Here is a 20,206-nt window from a genome sequence, read left to right on the forward strand (position 1 = left end):
ATTTCTGTGACTTCAATTCCATTTTAGGTCTTACTTTTACAGGTACAACTATGTACCTACCCCATGTTCTATTATGCATATTAATGATTGAGGAGTGAGACATGAGAGAGATAAAATCACATAAGACTACACAAAAGTCTCAAACTTATCAAAGTGATCTATGTCAAATACCAAGGAACATATAAAAAATTATTATATTTTAACAGAGAGGAAACACTGGATTACAGATGTGGGAATAATTTCTGAATCAATTATGCGAGGAAACTAAGATCATTGGCTCATTAAAGCAAAGATCAAAATCTCTTTCAAATTAAAAGAAAAAATAAAATGAAGACATGGTATCAAACTAGGGCAATTCCAAAATATGTTTTTACCTAAAAATTAGGAAAAAATAACAGAATAGAAATCCACATTATTCTAATTTACCAACAAAGTTTAATGGATGTCAATTACTGTAAGGTAGAAAACAAACAAAAAAAAAACCTAGAAACTGCCTTATCTAGGAAACTCTTCATGTGCTTGTAAAGCAGTAAATATAGCCACCAAAGGCAATATCAGTTCAGAATATATACTTCATAAAATCTTATTGAGGGGGATGCTAGGAGGTTATGAGTTATATTCCCTCATTAAGCGGTGAGAACCCTGGGGAAAACCATACATTTACAGAGCCTTGGCAATAGAATCAACTTAGTCATATCAACTTGAGAATACTTAAGTTTGAAACTGGAAGGACAATGAAAGGACCCCAAATTGGAAAAAAAAATCTATGTATTTATAACAAATTCTTTTCTATAAAAGGAATTCTTTGCTAATTCACTAAGGTATTAAAGTAATTATCATATACAGTTTTTTCCCCATTATTTCCCTTAGATGTCTCAGTAAGTTATCTTTTAATGCTTTTAAATCTGTATTGCTCCTGATCATGAAGCATGCTTCCTATCTCTTGATAGAGAAATGATAGACTAAGGTACAGAAAGAGACATACTTTTAAAAATATACCCTGTGTATCATTTGTCTTTATTGACTTGATTGTACTTATTTGTTACAAGAGAGGACTTCTGTGGAATGGGGAAAATGGAAAGAGTAGATGATGATAGTGACACAAAAAGTAGAGCATAAATGAATCATTTAAGAACATACAGGAGAAAGGAAAAGAGGGTTTCAGAAGAGACAGTTTGGTTATTACCATATTAAATTCAAAACATAGAAAAACTGTACCTAACAGAAGTTCATAATCTTACAAAAACTTTTTTATATTTTTCATTGTTTATTGAAGTATTTTTGTTTGCTGATATCAGTTTAAGATATACAAGTAGGTAAATACATATACACATAAATGTATACATACATGTATGTGTACACATATATACATACACACATATGCACAAACAAAAGAGTGTGGTGTCTCCAATCCACATTTCTTAATGATTATCTGATGCACATTTTGCCTACTCTAAGACCTAGACTAATCTAGACCTAGACTACTCTAAAATATTTTTCTGAAACATTGTTTTTCTGAAAATGTTCTCCCTAACTGGCCTTTCTATTTCTTAAAATAGTATATTGAGAACTGGAATATTCAAGTTCAATGTCTTAAAATGTTGTGGTGCACTTATATAATATTTTCAGTAGTACAAGGAGGAGTTATGCAGAATGAATAGGCTTATATGAATTTTGATGTGTAACTCTGGAAAGAATCCCCTATTATGACATCAAAAGTCCATCTTGTACAAAGTGAAATCTCACCTTCTACCAAAAGTCTTTTCTTCTTTTGCTTGAGGCATGAACCTTTCCTCTGTTAATTATCTCCAATTGATCTAGTGTGTATCTTGTTTATACAAAAAAACTAGGAAAATGGATATAAATTTAAAAGAAGTAAATATATTCTTGATAGAAGGAAAAAAAATTTCTTCATAGGTACATCAATTAAAATGCAATGAAATCTATAGCTAAAGAAATTTTTAAGTGGAGATCTTAAAGCACTATAAAAATTTGAGCAATTAGCAACCCTGTGTTGATTGTATTGAGCCCTACAAACATTACAGGGTATCTTCAATGAGATCTGTGACTACTCAAAAAAGACTGAAATCAACTAATCTATATGAGAAAAAGATCAAAAATATGATCAATGTATATTGACCAGATTATATCAAGCAAAAGAATGGACAAATCATTGTCTTAGTTCTCAGTTCCTTAAATAGGCACTGTAGATAGACCATAAATCAGAATTATGTAAATGGAGGAGTATAGATATTGTTTATCTCCTCTCTCCTCCTTTCTTCTCCTCCTCTTCATTCCTTTTCTCACTGGGCCTCCATGTCTGGGCCAAGCTAGAAGTACAACTGCCATTTGTGGATTCAATCCCATTGTTGATTTGGTATGGTAACTTTGCTTAATTTCTAACTCAGGCCATTTTTTTAGGAGGGCTAGTGTCTCCCCACTCCCAAGAATCAGCATACTAGTGCAGGAATTAGAGTGGATACCCAATCAACTTTAGCTCTATTTCATCTCATAATTCCTTTGCTCAAATAATCCACTAGTTTCTTTCTTTCCAGTAGCAGGGATTACAGGAATATGTCATGACATATAGTTACAGTATTTTTCAATAAATTCAAATTGTTCCCTGATGCTAAAATCCATCTTTTTTTAAAAAATTTTTTTATTAATTCTAATGATAACATGCGGATGTCAATTTTGGAACATCCAGATCTCTGATGAAGTAACATCACAAATGTGGAAAGATGCTTGGTGAGTTGTTGGTTATTTCCAGCAATGATTTGAGTGGGAGCAGGGTATGGCTTAAAAGATATTATTCGAAGGCAGGCATGATGAGAAACAGATGTGGAATAGTCATGTAACAAAAGTAAGGAATAACAGATGGGCAATCTGAGCATTCTCCTAATATCCAGAAAAATCATAAAAGGCCTATAGGAAGGCATCTGCCATGCCTTCAGAGGATCTACTTCAGAGGATTCATGAAAGAAATGTATGCACACTACAAAGAACAAGCTGACATGGATAAGTTTTGGGCTTCAATGGAGAAGAATGTGCCCATGTCAATTAGATCATGAATCTATTCTTATATCAAAATGCATTTATTAATAGTACAATTTAATTCCACCAAAAATGCATTAATATCTCATTTTCCCCACATTCTCTCCAACATTTTTCATTTTTCTTTTCTGTCCTATTAGACAATCTAATAAGTACATGGTGATACTTCAGAATTGTTTTAATTTCTCTAATCACTAGTGAGTTATAGCATTTTTAGGGCTATCAATATCTGTGATTACTTCATCTGAAAACAGTTCTTGTGATCATTTATCAATTGGGGAATAACTGTTATTTTTATAAATTTGACTCAGTTCTCTATGTATTTGAGAAATGAGATCTTTATCAGAGAAATTTGCTTCAATTTTCCCCCAAATTACTTTTGCTCACTGTATTTCCCTCATTTATTCTCTTCTCTCTCCTTTTACCTCTTCTCTTCTCAGTTTTGCTTCTATCTCCTCCCCTATTTTATTTTCTGTAACCTCTCCATCTCATCTCCCTCCTATTATCCTGTAGATAGAGTTCTATATCAATTGAGTATTTCTATTAGTCTCTCTTTGAGACAATTCTGATGAGAGTAAAATTCACTACCTCTCTCCTTTCCCCCTCCAATGTAAAAGGTTTTTCTTACTTCTTTTATGTGTGATAACATACCCCATTCTATCCCTCTCCTTTCACATTCCTTTCTCATTCCTTAATTTTAATTTTTTAAAAAAATATCCTTTCACATTCAACTAACACTTTTGCCCTTTTTCTATCTATATGTAAATCTATCTATCTACTTATCTGTCTATTCCTATCTGCCTTAATAATGAGCAAGTTCTTGAAAGGGTGAATATTGAAAACTATCTATGCATATTTGAAAACAAAAAAAATAATGAGAAAATTCTTATGAGTTACAATTATCATCTTCCCATGTAGAATATAAACAGTTTAACCTCATTAAGTTACTTATGAGTTCCATTTTCTGTACACATTTTAAGCTTCTATAGATTTTTATATTTGAAAATTAAATTTGCTATAAATCTAGTCTTTTCATCAAGAAAATATTTTATTTCATTGAATGTCCATTCCCCACTTCCCTAAGAATTATACTCAGTTTTGCAGGGTACATGATTCTTGCATCTAAGCTCCTTTGTTCTCCAGAACATCATACATCCCAAGCTCTTGGATCCTTTAATGTAGAAGTTGCTAAATCTTGTGTCATCCTGACTGTAGCTCCATGATACCTTGAATTGTTTCTTTTCAGCTGTTTGAAATATTTTCTCCTTCACTTGGGAGCTCTGGAATTTCTATTCCTGGGAGTTTTCATTTCTGGATCTCTTTCAGGAGGTGAACAGTGGATGCTTCCAATTTCTATTTTATACTTTGGTTCTAGAAGTCTTCCCTGATAATTTCTTGAAAGATAATATAAAAATAAATATATTTTGATTCCATTTGGCCAGTTATACTTTGTAAGGCATTCTCTTCACTGGCTTTTTGTACTTCCACCACCATTTGGCCTAATCTGTTTTTAAATATTTAATTTTAATAATAATAATTTAATTTAATTTTAATATTTAAAATTTCTTTAATATTTTATGTGTCTCCTTTGCCAAGCTGTTGACTTGTTTTTCATGAGTTTCTTATATCACTTTCATTTCTCTTCCCAATTTTTTCTCTACTTCTCTTACTTGATTTTCAAAATCTTTTTTGAGTTCTTCCATAGCTAGAGACCAATGCATAGTTTTCTTTGAAACTTATTTGACTTTGTTATCTTCTGAGTGGTTATTTTGATCTTCCTTATCACCTTAGTAACTTACTATAGTCAGAGTCTTTTTCTATTGATTGCTCATTATCCCATTCTAATACTTGACTTTTAACTCTCTTTAAAAGTAGGGCTGTGTTTCCAGGGTGGAGGGCGCACTTCTCAAATCTCAGGGGTGCAGCTATTTTCAGAAATAATTCTTCCAAATTGGTATGATATAAGGAGAGGTATTTACTCTTCTCCTAGCCTGTGCTCTGGCTGTGAATGACTACAAGCACTTTTTTCTGCTCTGGGACTGTGATATGGATCCCTGCTCCACTTTAGTCCCAAGTTATGATGTGCTAGTGCCTCTCTCACCCTGGAACTGCTGCTGTGAACTATGATTTTGATTCATGTACGAGCCAAGTAACAGAGTCCTATATCTCAGTGACAGCAAAGAAATCTGTGCAATCTCCTTATGACCAGTCATTCTACTTCTTTACCATCTGTGGGCTGAGAGATTCAGAAGCTGCCATCACCACTACTGATTCAATGGCTCCCAAAGCCTGCTCCTGATTTGCTGGATCTGAGGCTATGCTGTCACTGCCTGTGTTGGACTGTGCTCTATTTTCACCCAGGTGCAACAAACCTTTTCTGCTCACCTTCTACACTGTATTTGGCATCTGTGGGCTGAGAAATTGAAAAAAACCACCAATGCCAATGATTAGGTCATCCCAAGGCCTTTTCCTGGTTTGCTGGGGCCAGGGCTATCTTGGGTGACCTGCACCTGACTGCCTCACCTTGACATGAGAGACCTTTTCTGCCAAACTTCCAAATTGTTCTGGGCTGGAAAATTGTTTTACTTAATCTTTTTGTGGATTATGATGCTCTGAAATTTGTATTGTCATTATTTACAATTACTTGGGGGAGTTTGGGAGCATTCTAATGAGTCCCTGCCTTTACTCCACAATCTTGGCTCTGTCTCTATAGGCACTTTCTATCTTTAGTGCCTACCATAAACATCCTAGTAAGTGGTTCTGACTTTCTTAAACTAGCCTCTGTTGGAAGAACTATCCTTGGACAGTAAGGTAGAGATTCTCATATGCCCAAGAACTTCCCTCAGTGCTTTTTGCTCAGTTCCTATTTGTATGCATTTCCCTGGTACCTTTTGGGTGAGTTACAGGAACTCATGTGACTATGCCCTACTGATCTTAAGGTTAAGCTGATCCTGTCCATCAAAAACATTCCTGAATTTCCTAGCCATAAAAAAGTCTTCTAGAGTGATAATTTCTCCTGAACCTAGGTGATGCAATGGATATAATTGCTGGTCCTGGAATCAGGAAAATCTGAATTTAAAACTAGCCTCAAATGGTTATTAGCTATGTAAAACTGGACAAATCACTTAAATGCTGTTTGCCTCACTTTCCTCATCTGTAAAATAGGAATAATAATAACACCTACTTCCTAGAGTTGTTGTGAGGACCAAATGAGGTAATAATTATAAAGTATTTAGTACAGTGACTGGAATATAGCAAGCCTTATATAAATGTTAGCTATTTTTATTAAGAATCACTATCTTGCAGATAGCCTGGAGTTGTATAAACTATGTGCCAAATAGCTGTCAGATAGGGGAAGGGAAATTGTGACCCAATCAGATTTGAAGATTTTAGAAAACTAAATGAAATTATTAAGGGAGAAGTTTGGCCTAATTGACCAAAGTGATACTTGTTAAAAATAAAATTCAACCAATGATATAATAATTAAAATATTAATTAACAAGTTGTGAAAATAGAATTTAGTACTTTAAATGTGTTAATTCATTATATTCACACAATAATACTGAAGTTTTGATTCTATTATTATACCATTTATAGATAAGGAAACTGAAACTGAGAGGCGTTAAATGACTTGCCCCTTCTCACTTAGCCTGAAAGCATCCTAGACAGGATTTGAATTCAGGTATTCCTGATGCCAGATCCAATATTCTATGCTTTGCACTACCTAGCTACGTAGTTGCAAGTTGCAAGTATATTTTTAAAAATAGTATGGGCAATTCATGTTGGATAGAGACAGACTTTCCATGGTAGTATCAGAAGTGTTGCAATTCATTGCTGGTACCAGATAATCGGTTGAAATCAGAAAGGATTATAAAAAGTGACTTTATCAAGTTCTTAAACTAAACACATCCATACCCACCCAAACATACATACATACACACTTCAACACCAATATAGTATCAATTTCTACTAAAGCAAAATTGAAGGTATTTTTATATAGGCATCTTGGTTAGATTATAAGGCATATACGACTATTATAATTCATCCCAAGAAGATAAACTTTTATGGAAAGTATTAAACAGAGTAATCAATTTCATAGACAGTGTTATAAATTTGTGACCACCTAAATAATATCAGTGCAGTGTTTCTCATTAATAGCAAGAAGTTTAGTTTTAATGCATTCATGATGTTTACCCTCTGTAATGAATCTTTCCTCCATTTGACTGATGAATGAATGAATTAATGAATGAAAAATATAGGCACGTAACATGCACAAAATACTATTCTAAATACCAAAGAGAGATATATGCACATACATACATATACATACATATTTACATATGCCCATGTACATATAAACATACAACCTAAACACACATGCATGCATATATGTGTATATTAAAATATACATAAATGTATTGATGTACACACATTTATCCCTACATCTGTATGTGATTATACATGTGTGTATGCATATATAACACACATCATATATGTATATATTATAATAGCCACATGGGTTTTTGCCATGTATACATATATGATGTCAGATCTACCTGTACCATATTACACATGCACACACAATATATAAGTATATGTGTATCGTAAATGTATATGTATAGACAGGCCCTGCTTGCAAAGAGCTCACATCCAATAGTGGCAAAATCTTTGACAAGCATGCATTTCCCAATTTTATCTCTCAATTGATATTAACAATCAGGAGCATTGAACAAAGTTGATAGAGCCTAAGGAGAAGCAGCTGTGTTCTTGACTCAGGAAGGCTCACAACTGTCTGTACTTAGTAATTATCCCCTTTGGGATATAAAAAAACCTGTCAGCCTATTCTCCTGATTCTGGTAATAGGTATAGGAGGCATGACTACAGGGACTAGATCCCCAAGGAGATAGAGTATAAAGTTAGTCATTGGCTTGTTACTGAGAAAGTAACAGTAACCGTTGCCTGAAAGATTCTGTCATGATGGGAATTTCTGGAGGGAGGTGTAGATCCCAGGAACTTCAATGTTGTGTTGGGTATTCATCTCCCATAGTTTTGTGGGAGTCTATGAGTCTAGTTTCCTGAAGGGTGAGCATTGCTCCTTAGGGCAAGCCTTAATGTAAGAAGTATAAGTAGAGCAAGATCACAGGCTGGATGATTATGATTTGTTTATAGAAACACAGGTAGAAGGTATCAAAGTCAGGATCTGAGCTCTAAGACTAGGGCTCTTTCCATTGTATCAAGCTGTTCTTGTTTGTATCATCTGGCTATTGAAATGTAAATAAAGGGACTTCCGGCCAAGATGGCAGCTTGGAGGCAGACAGCTGCTTGAGCTCCATGTTTTCTCTCAGGACTTACTTCATGACAAGCCTCAGAGTTAATGCTTGACCGAAAAAAAAAAAAAAAACAAACCCACAAATAATCACCAAGAGAAGACATCCTTGAAATTCACCAGAGAAGGTCTGTGTTTGCTCCAGGGAGGGGACAAACAGCCTGGGCGCAGATTGACGGCAGGCAGCTAGAGCAAGACAGAAAGCTCACACAGCTCAGACCAGAGGGGGAAGGGGTATGATCTCTGCCGTTTCTGCAAAAAAACTTTTAACCCAGTGTGGATATTCTGTCTTGGCAGCAAGCCAGGAGCAGCGGAGAGGGTGTAAACACCAGAGGTGAAGAATAAAACCCCAGAAAGCTAGCATCTCTCAGAACCCTGCCACCCCCAACCCCACCAGGAGGGACTCAGCTCGTTCTTAGAGCCTCAGAGCACAGATGCAGTGCAGCCATTGCTGTCCTGTTAGTGGCTCTATGCTGCCCTACCCCCAGTCTGTAGAGGAAGCCCATTAACACCATCCAGCTCCATCCCCACCAAAACAGACCAATTTTTTCTCTTGTCAATTTGTTTTCTTCTATTCCCGCTCTGACAAAATAAACAAAAAATTCAAAAGGGCTCTAACCATTTGACAGCTTCTGTATGGGGAGAGAGCAGACTTCAAATTCTGAGGAGACTAAAAGCAGATTGTCTCCAGAGGAATCCCCTAAGGGGGATATGAGCTGCTCCTCAATACAAAAGAATCTCATAGAGGAAATCAAAAAGGCTCTCACAAGAGAGCTAGAAGAGAAATGGGAAAAGGAAAGGGAAGCTTGGCAAAAGAGTCTGGAGAAGTCATTCCACGCATTTAAAGACAGAGTGGATAAAGAAAACAAATCATTGAGAAACAAAATTAGTGAGCTTGAAAAAGAAAACAGCTCTCTAAAAAATAAAGTAGATAAAATGGAAAAAAATTTCATAGAAGAAAAAAACTCACTTAAAAACTCAATTGGACAATTACACAAAGATATAAAAAAAGTGAGTGAAGAAAATACATCATTGAAAATTAGACTCAAACAAGTAGAAATGAATGAATCAAGGAGAAACCAAGAAGTAGTCAAGCAAAACCAGAGAAATGAAACAATTGAAAAGAATGTCAAGTACCTTATTAGAAAGACAACAGACCTGGAAAACAGATCCAGGAGAGACAATTTGAGAATAATTGGACTCCTTGAAAAATGTGAGGAAAAAAAGAGCTTGGACACTATTTTCGAGGAAATTATCAAAGAGAACTGCCCAGACATTTTGGAAACAGAGGGTAAAATAGACATTGAAAAAACTCATTGATTACCTACTGAAAGGGACCCTAAAATTAAAATGCCAAAAAATATAGTGGCCAAGTTCAAGAATCATCAGACAAAGGAAAAAATACTGGAAGCTGCTAGAAAAAAGCAATTCAGATATGGAGGAACCACAATAAGGATAACCCAGGATCTAGCAGCATACAAATTAAAAGAATGAAAGGCCTGAAACATGATATTCCGAAAGGCTAAGGAACTTGGTATGCAGCCAAGAATAACTTACCCAGCAAAAATGAGCATCGTTTTCCAGTGAAGAAGATGGACATTTAACAAAATAAATGAATTCCATCTATTCTTGATGAAAAAACCAGACCTACATAAAATGTTTGATCTTCAAATACAGAACTCAAGAGATTTCTAAAAAAGGTAAAAAGAAATCTTGAGAACTATATATCTGCCATAAAGTTATGTAAAGAACATATGTATAATTTGTCCTAGAAACTAGAAGTGGAAAGGAAATTATATCATAAAAAAGGGTAAAGTGGTGGTACTACATCTCATGAAGAGGCAAAGGTAACCTATTATATCTGAGAGAAAGAAAGGAGGGAGATGAACATAGTGTGTATTAATAGACATATTCGATTTATGGTGAAACTTCTTCCACTTCACTGAAAAGTGAGAGGGAAGGAGTAAGCTAAGGGGAAGGGAATACAGAAATTGTGAGGAAAAGGGTTAAATAAGGGGGGGAACTTTAAGGTGGGGGAGGGATCCTAAAAAGGGAGGACTGTGAAAAGCAAGTGGTGTTCACAAGTTTAATACTGGGGAAAAGGGTAAGAGGGTAGGAAAGGAGAAAAGCATAAGCAGGGGTTAACAGAATGGCAAGCAATATAGAATTAGTCATTCTAACCATAAATGTGAATGAGGTAAACTCCCTCATAAAGAGGAAACAGCAGACTGGATGAAAAGTCAGAATCCTACTATATGTTGTTTACAAGAAGCATACCTGAAACAGGGTGATACATTCTAACTAAAAGGAAAAGGGTAGAGCAGAATCTATTATGCTTCAGGTGAAGCCAAAAAAGCACGGGTAGCCATCCTTATCTCAGATAAAACAAAAACAAAAATTGATCTAATTAAAAGAGATAAGGAAGGGCATTATATCCTGCTAAAGCGTAGCATCAATAATGAAGCAGTATCAATATTAAACACATATGCACCAGGTGTTGAAGCATCTAAATTCTTAAAAGAGAAATTAAGAGAGCTGCAAGAAGAAATAGACAGCAAAACTATAATAGTGGGAGATCTCAACCTTGCACTATCTGAATTAGATAAATCAAACCACAAAATAAATAAGAAAGAAGTCAAAGAGGTAAATAGAATACTAGAAAAGTTTGATATGATAGATCTTTGGTGAAAACTAAATGGAGACAGAAAGGAATATAGTTTCTTCTCAGCAGTTTATGGAACCTATACAAAAATTGATTATATACTAGGGCATAAAACCCTCAAAATCAAATGCAGTAAGGCAGAAATAGTAAATGCATCCTTTTCAGACCACAATGCAATTAAAATTACATTTAATAAAAAGCCAGGGGAAAATAGACCAAAAAATAATTGGAAACTAAATAATATTATGCTAAAGAATGATTGGGTAAAACAGCAAATCATAGACATAATTAATAACTTCACCCAAGAAAATGACAATAATGAGACATCATACCAAAATATGTGGGATACAGACAAAGCAGTAATAAGGGGAAGTTTTATATCTCTAGAGGCCTACTTACATAAAATAGAGAAAGAGAGGCCAACAAATTCGGCTTACAACTAAAATTGCTAGAAAAGGAACAAATTAAAAACCTCCAGACAAACACGAAACTTTAAATTCTAAAAATAAAAGGTGAAATTAATAAAATTGAAAGTAAAAAAAAACAAACTATTGAATTAATTAATAAAACTAAGAGTTGGTTCTATGAAAAAAACCAATAAAATAGACAAACCCCTAGTAAACCTGATTAAAAAAAGGAAAGAGAAAAAGCAAATTGTTAGTCTTGAAAATGAAAAGGGAGAACTCACCACTAATGAAGAGGAAATTAGAACAATAGTTAGGAGCTACTTTGCTCAACTTTATGCCAATAAATTTGATAACTTAAATGAAATGGAAGAATACCTTCAAAAATATAGCTTAGCCAGATTAACAGAGGAAGAAGTAAGTAGTCTAAATAGTCCCATTTCAGAAAAAGAAATGGAACAAGCTATTAACCAACTCCCTAAGAAAAAATCCCCAGGACCAGATGGATTTACATGTGAATTCTCCCAAACCTTTAAAGAACAATTAACTCTAATGCTATATAAACTATTTGAAAAAGTAGGGATTGAAGGAGTCCTACCAAATTCCTTTTATGACACAGACATGGTACTGATACCTAAACCAGGTAGATCAAAAACTGAGAAAGAAAATTATAGACCAATTTCCTTAATGAATATTGATGCTAAAATCTTAAATAAGATATTAGCAAAAAGACTTCAGAAAATCATCCCCAGGATAATACACTATGACCAAGTGGGATTTATACCAGGAATGCAGGGCTGGTTTAATATTAGGAAAACGATTAATATAATTGACCATATTAATAATCAAATTAATAAAAACCATATGATCATCTCAATAGATGCAGAAAAAGCATTTGATAAAATCCAACATCCATTCCTCCTAAAAACGCTTGAGAGTATAGGAATAAATGGACTATTCCTTAAAATAATGAGCATATATTGAAAACCATCAGTAAACATCATATGTAATGGCGATAAACTAGAACCTTTCCCAGTAAGATCAGGAGTGAAACAAGGTTGCCCACTATCACCATTACTATTCAATATAGTACTAGAAACGCTAGCCTCGGCAATAAGAGCCGAGAAAGAGATTCAAGGAATTAGAGTAGGAAATGAGGAAATCAAACTATCACTCTTTGCAGATGACATGATGGTATAATTAGAGAACCCCAAAGACTCTGCTAAAAAGCTATTAGAAATAATTCTTTAGCAAAGTTGCAGTATATAAAATAAATCCACATAAATCCTCAGCATTTTTATACATTACCAACACAATCCAACAGCAAGAGATACAAAGAGAAATTCCATTCAAAATAACGGTTGATAGTATAAAATATTTGGGAAACTATCTACCAAAGGAAAGTCAGGAATCATATGAGCAAAATTATGAAACACTTGCCACAAAAATAAAGTCAGATTTAAATAATTGGTAAGACATTCAGTGCTCTTGGATAGGCCGAGCGAATATAATTAAGTTGAACTCCCTAAACTAATCTACTTATTTAGTGCTATACCAATCAGACTCCCAAGAAACTATTTTAATGACCTAGAAAAAATAACAACAGAATTCATATGGAACAACAAAAGGTCAAGAATTTCAAGGGAAGTAATGAAAAAAAAATTAAATTAAGGTGTTCTAGCTGTACCTGATTTAGAACTATATTTTAAAGCAACAGTCACCAAAACCATTTGGTATTGCCTAAGAAATAGACTAGTTCATCAGTGGAATAGGTTAGGTTCACAGGGCAAGATAGTGAATAAAAATAGCAATCTAGTGTTTGACAAACCCAAAGATCCCAACTTTTGGGATAAGAACTCATTATTTGACAAAAATTACTCGGAAAACTGGAAATTAGTATGGCAGAAACTAAGCATGAACCCACATTTAACACCACATACTAAGATAAGATCAAAATGAGTCCAAGATTTAGGCAAAGTATGGAATCATAAATAAATTGGAGGAACATGGGATGGTTTACCTCTCAGACTTGTGGAGGAGGAAGGAGTTTGTATCCAAGGGAGAACTAGAGAGCATTATTGATCACAAAATAGAAAATTTTGATTACACCAAATTAAAAAGTTTCTGCACAAACAAAACTAATGCAAACAAGATTAGAAGGGAAGTAACAAATTGGGAAAACATTTTTACAGTTAAAGGTTCTGATAAAGGCCTCATCTCCAAAATATACAGAGAATTGACTTTAATTTATAAGAAATCAAGCCATTCTCCAATTGATAAATGGTTAAAGGATATGAACAGACAATTTTCAGATGATGAAATTAAAACTATTTCCACTCATATGAGTGTTCCTAATCACTATTGATCAGAGAAATGCAAATTAAAACAACTCTGAGATATCATTATACACCTGTCAGATTGGCTAAGATGACAGGAACAAATAACGATGAATGTTGGAGGGGCTGTGGGAAAACTGGGACACTGATGCATTGTTGGTGGAGTTGTGAAAGAATCCAACCATTCTGGAGAGCAATCTGGAATTATGCCCAAAAAGTTATCAAAATGTGCATACCCTTTGGCCCAGCCATACTACTACTGGGCTTATATCCCAAGGAAATACTAAAAAAGGGAAAGGGACCTGTATGTGCCAAAATGTTTGTGGCAGCCCTTTTCATAGTGGCTAGAAACTGGAAAAGGAATGGATGTCCATCAATTGGAGAATGGTTGGGTAAATTATGGTATATAAATGTTATGGAATATTATTGTTCTGTAAGAAATGACCAACAGGAGGAATACAGAGAGGCTTGGAGAGACTTACATCAACTGATGCTGAGTGAAACGAGCAGAACCAGGGAATCATTATACACTTCAACAATGATACTGTATGAGGATATAGTCTGATGAAAGTGGATATCTTCAATATAGAGAAGAGCTAATCCAATTCCAGTTGATCAATGATGGACAGAATCAGCTACATCCAGAAAAGGAACACTGGGAAATGAGTGTAAATTCTGAGCATTGTTTTTTTGTTTTGTTTTGTTTTGTTTTTCTTCCCATATTATTTTTATTTTCTGAATACAATCCTTCCTTTGCAACAACAACAACAACAAAATTTGGTTCTGCACATATATATTGTACCTAGGATATACTATAAGATATTTAATATGTATGGGAATGCCTGCCATCTAGGGGAGGGGGTAGAGGGAAAGAGGGGGAAAATTCAGAACAGACGGGAGTACAAGGGATAATGTTGTAAAAAAAAATTACTTATGCATATGTACTATCATAGAAAATGTTATAATTATAAAAAATTTTTAAAATAAATAAATTAATTTTTAAAAAAGAGAAAGAAATGAAAGAAATGCAAATAAAATTATCACATTAAAAAAACCATAGAACCTGTAAGGAAAAAGAGCTAGGTATACAATGCACAAAATTTCATCAATTAATGACACTTAAAATGTCTTAGAACTTAAAACAATAGCATAATTTCATATTCATATTAACTGATTAAGAAATTCATAAGTATTATACTAAATAGTGACTATGTGGGTGACCTCAGGATGCGACTCAGCCTGTACCCTTAGATGTACAATCAAGTTGAACCTGATTAGTCCAAAATTTTGAATGCAAAGACAATGGAGAGATGGAATAGAGGAAAGGCCAGGCTTGTGCCAGATAAAGCATTATGAGAAAGGCTAGGCTATTGCATCAGGGGAAATTTGCATTTAAAAAATTAGACTTTCTAGTGTTGAGTGATGAAATGGACAGAGACTGAAACTTCACCAAGACCATGGGTGAACCCAGATTTTCAGAAGGAGTGACAACTTGGAATGTTTTATGTCCCTTCCTTTATGAGTAGAGCTGCCATTTTCCAGACTGTCTCTCTTGTCATTACTCAGAAATATTTCCTTTTGTGAAGATCAATCTATTCAAATTGTTCACATAATCCAGATTTGAGTGGCTATTATCTACTGGTCTTCATAATGTTCTACCTCCTTTCTCAAAGACTTTAGTACCTGACTCATAGTCTTCCCCTCTACTTCGATATCTTCCCTTATTCTAGGAGACCCCAACATAATTCATAATATCTTCTCAAATACCCTAATTTTCCCTTAAATCAAATTTTATGAACTTATTCTACTTTCCCATATCAGTCACACACAGAAATAGTGGGTGCCACCTTTGATCTTACCAGCACCTATAAGTGGAGCTGGATCTCATGATCAAAACCTGTGAAATTCAGAAAGACCTGGAGAGATTTACATTCCTTGATGTTAAGTGAAGTGTTGTACACAGCAACAAGTAAAATGATCAACTCAGATGGACTTGACTTTTTTCAGCAATGAATTGATTCAGGATTCAGGCCAATTCTGGATTCAGAAGTATCTGCATTCAGACAAGATTAGAAGGGAAGCAATACTGGAGAAAACATTTTTACATCCAAAGAATCTGATAAAGGCCTCATTTCTAAAATATATAGCAAACTGACTCAAATTTTAATAGTGAAAGCCATTCTCCAATTGATAAATGATCAAAGGATATGAATAGACAATTTTCAGATGAAGAAATTGAAACTATTTTTAGTCATATGAAAAGGTTTTCCAAATTACTATTGATCAGAGAAATGCAAATTAATACAACTGTGAGATATCACTACACACCTCTCAGATCGATTAAAATGACAGGAAAAAATAATGACGAATGTTGGAGGGGATGTGGGAAAAATGGAACACTAATACATTATTGGTGGAACTGTGAACAGATCCAACCATTCTGGAGAGCAATTTGGAACTATGCCCCAAAAGTTATCACACTGTGCATACCCTTTGATCCAACAGTGTTTCTACTGGGATTATATCCCAAAGAGATCTTAAAGGAAGCAAAGGGACCCACATGTGCAAAAATGTTTGTGGCAGCCCTCTTTGTAGTGGCAAGAAACTGGAAATTGAGTGGATGCTCAACTGGAGAATGACTGAATAAGTCATTGTATATGAATGTTATGGAATATTATTGTTATGTAAGAAATGGCCAGCAGGATGAATTCAGAGAGGCTTGGAGAGACTTACATGAACTTATGCTAAGTGAAATGAGCAGAATCAGGAGATACATGGCAACAAGAAGACTATATGACAATCAATTATGACAGACGTGGCTCTCTTCTACAATGAGATGATTCAAACCAGTTCCACTTGTTCAGTGATGAAGAAAGTCATCTACACTAAGAGAGAGAACCATGGGAACAGGTTGTGTCCTGTTTTCTAGAGCCTTCATGCTATGGTGATTAAAATATAACATCTTAATGGAGAAATGATGAGGCAGAACTCCTGAAGATGGTGGGGAAATGGAGTCCATTTATTTCAAGGACTTTCCCCTTTTTTTGCCCTCATACCCTTATGTAACAAAAACAATACTGGGCATGTGCCATGTATATACTGCACACATGGGACCACATAAACAACTTGCTATTGTATGTAGTTTGCCACCTGGTATCACTCTACTTCAATCACAACACAGGTTGTTACCACCCCCTGACTTCTCAGGAAGGCCGAGCGCTCTCAGGGGAGATGGGAAGCCGAACCAGACATTGTTAGCAGGAAACAGAATATGGACTACATACAACATAGCATTCTCACTCTCTGTGTTGTTTTCTTTCTCAATTTTTCTTTTTCTTCCTTCTTGATCTTATTTTTCTTGTGCAGCAAGATAACTGTATAAATATGTGTATATATATATATATATATATATATATATATATATATATATATATATATATATATATATTGGATTTAACATGTATTTCAATATATTTAACATGTAATGGACTACCTGCCAGCTAGGGGAAGGTGTGGGGGGAAAGAGAGGAAAATTTGGAACAAAAGGTTTTGTAAGGATCAATGCTGTAAAAATTACCCATGCATATGCTTTGTAAATAAAAAGAACTTTAATAAAAAAGTAATTATTTGCATTCAGAAAGAGGATTGTGGGGATTGGATATGAATCATAATATAGTATTTTCATCTTTTTTATTATTTGCTTGCTTTTTTCCTTCTTATTTTTTCCTTTGTGATCTGATTTTTATTGTGCAGCATGATAAATGTGGAAATACGTATAGAAGAATTGCACAAGTTTAACATATATTGGATTACTTGATGTCTAGGGGAGAGGGTGGAGAAAGGGAAGGAGAAAAATTTGGAACACAAACTTTTGCAAGGATGAAAATTGAAAACTATCTTTGTATGTATTATGAAAGTAAAAAAAGCTATTATTAAAAATAATAAGTATGAAATTCCTTTAGTCTATCATAATCTCCAAATTCATTATCACTCCTTACGCCTTTGCCTTATTCCTCCTAAACATCTTGATTTTGACCTTCAATTCCTCCACTCTCAGGATTTTCTTAGGCTATCACTCCACTCTAAATAGTCTTCTTTCTTCAAAATTTTCTTGGTAAAAAAGAGTTCAACTATAATTATCCTTTACATATTCTCTCTTATCAACTTCATTGCTTGCCATGGCTTAATGAATGAATACCTCTATGCATTTAACTCATAGACTAATATATCCAAACATGGTTTCTTTCCTGGGCTCCACTTCAACATCACAAATTACCTATTGAACATTTGGAACTGGATTTCCCAGCATCTCAAGCCCAAATGACTAAGATACAATATAATCTTTTCCTCCAAATCTATTCTTTTCTTTCTGTTAAGAGATTATCCTTCTAAACACCTAGGATTCACAACCTTGCTGTTATTTTCAACTAACTCTTCCTGAAGTGAGATATATCTGTAATATAATTATTTATCAAATTTTGTTTCTATTTCCATAGCATCTCTCACATCCCCTTTTCTCTACTCAAGTAAGCACCATCTTAATTCAAGCCTACATCTCTCTCCTGGTCTATTGTATTTGGGTTCGCTACCCAAGGTCTCTCCCAAGTCCAGTGCATTCTTCATATAACTGCCAAAAGACTCTTCTAATCAATAAACTTCAGTGGTTCCTGATTACCCCAAGTATCATGTACAATGAGCTCTTCTGCTTGGCCCTTAAAATATTTCACAACCAAGTTCTAAATTAGTATTCCAGCCTTTTTTACATATTGCTACATTCCATACATTCTATGGTGAAGCCATACTTGCTTTTTTCTTCATATATTATCTTTCATCTTCATGGCTTTGCACTGACTGATTTCTATGCTTGTGATGCTCTCCTTCCTCCTCTCTATCTCTTGAATGTCTTCATTTTTTTAAGATTCAATTTAAGTGCCACTTTCTGCTGAAGGTCTCTTTAGAGCCTATGCTCTCTGTGATTTTAAAATCATGATTGGTCCAATATGTTGAACCTCGTCTTAATTCCATAAAAATTGTAGTATCTGTGCATTGGCTTCTCAGATACCACAATGTAGATAAGCCAGAAGAAATTATCCCAACTTTTATTTTATAAACCCAATTTAGTCCGTGAAAATCCTGTTTCTAACTTTCCAGAGATTTGAATAATAAATAATTCTAGGTAGCATTGTGGATCAAGTGCTAGATCTGGAGACACTTACTAGCTAAGTGACTCTGAGCCAATCATTTAATCTCAGCTTCCTTCAGCTCCTTCATTTGTAAAATGGAAATCATGATAGCACCTGCCTCCCAAGGTTGTTGTGAAAATAAAAATGAGATTATTGTAAACCGCTTAACAACTATGCACTTGGCAAATAGTAGACACTTAATAAATGCTTGTTTTCTTTCTTCCTTGGGTCCCTTCTAATTCTACATGTGTGATCCTGTCCACTCCAAAACAATGGACTGACTCATGACTAGCCCATTTGCAATTGAAGGCAAGGCAGGAGTAACAGGCTAGCTATATGTAGTTAAAGTAGATATACTTCTTTATGGGAAAGGAGACAACAGATTCTGAAAAAATTTAAAAAAAAGTTAATCAAGAAAATCTTATCCTTTTGTGATGTAACTAAGCTGTCAAGTAGATTGGGTTGTCATTAACTTCTGGATATTGGCTCAATATAAACTGTATCTGACATTCAAAGCTATCTTCTTAAGTCAATATCAATACTGAATGGAACCCACTGATCAACCAAGTGAATTTTGTTTTGTTTTGTTTTGTTTTGAATAAAACGGATTCCAATCTGGAAAAAATTCACTGGTAAGTCAGCATTATTGGTTCTGACTTGGCAGGCCTGATTTCTTTGTGGTTTAACTAAGGCAGAGAAGGTACTCCTGGCATCTAAATACATTCCAAGCAAGTATTCAGCACTTGACTGCTTTGAGTTTAAAGCAAATAAATTTGAGAAGATCATATGATAAATTTGATCTGGCTGATGAAGATTGGGTCAATAGCTCAATGTTTCCAAAACCTATTTCACGAAGGAATACTTTAGTACTTGAAATATATTGATAGAGTCTATAGATTCAGTTTGAAGGAAAGTCTGGGGATATGGAATATACCTAGAATAAAACAGTTTTGGGAAAAATCAGAAAAATGGAAGAAATTAAGTCTATTTTGATTGTCAAGTGCTTCAGAAATACCACATTTGTTGATTATAACAATCCTGCAATATAGATGCTGTTATTATTTTCATTTGACAATTGAGAAGAGATTGCTATACCTCCTAGCTACTTTTAAAAGAGTTCGTATTTTATGTCTTAGCAAGCAAAATTATACTGGGATTTAGTATTTTATTTTATAATCCCTATTCCTGCCACATTGAACACCAGTGTTTATGGTGTATAGTGTGGGAAATCGTGTCTTGAT

This window comes from Sminthopsis crassicaudata, chromosome 2 (assembly GCF_048593235.1).
Source record: "Sminthopsis crassicaudata isolate SCR6 chromosome 2, ASM4859323v1, whole genome shotgun sequence".
Lineage (NCBI taxonomy): Eukaryota > Metazoa > Chordata > Mammalia > Dasyuromorphia > Dasyuridae > Sminthopsis > Sminthopsis crassicaudata.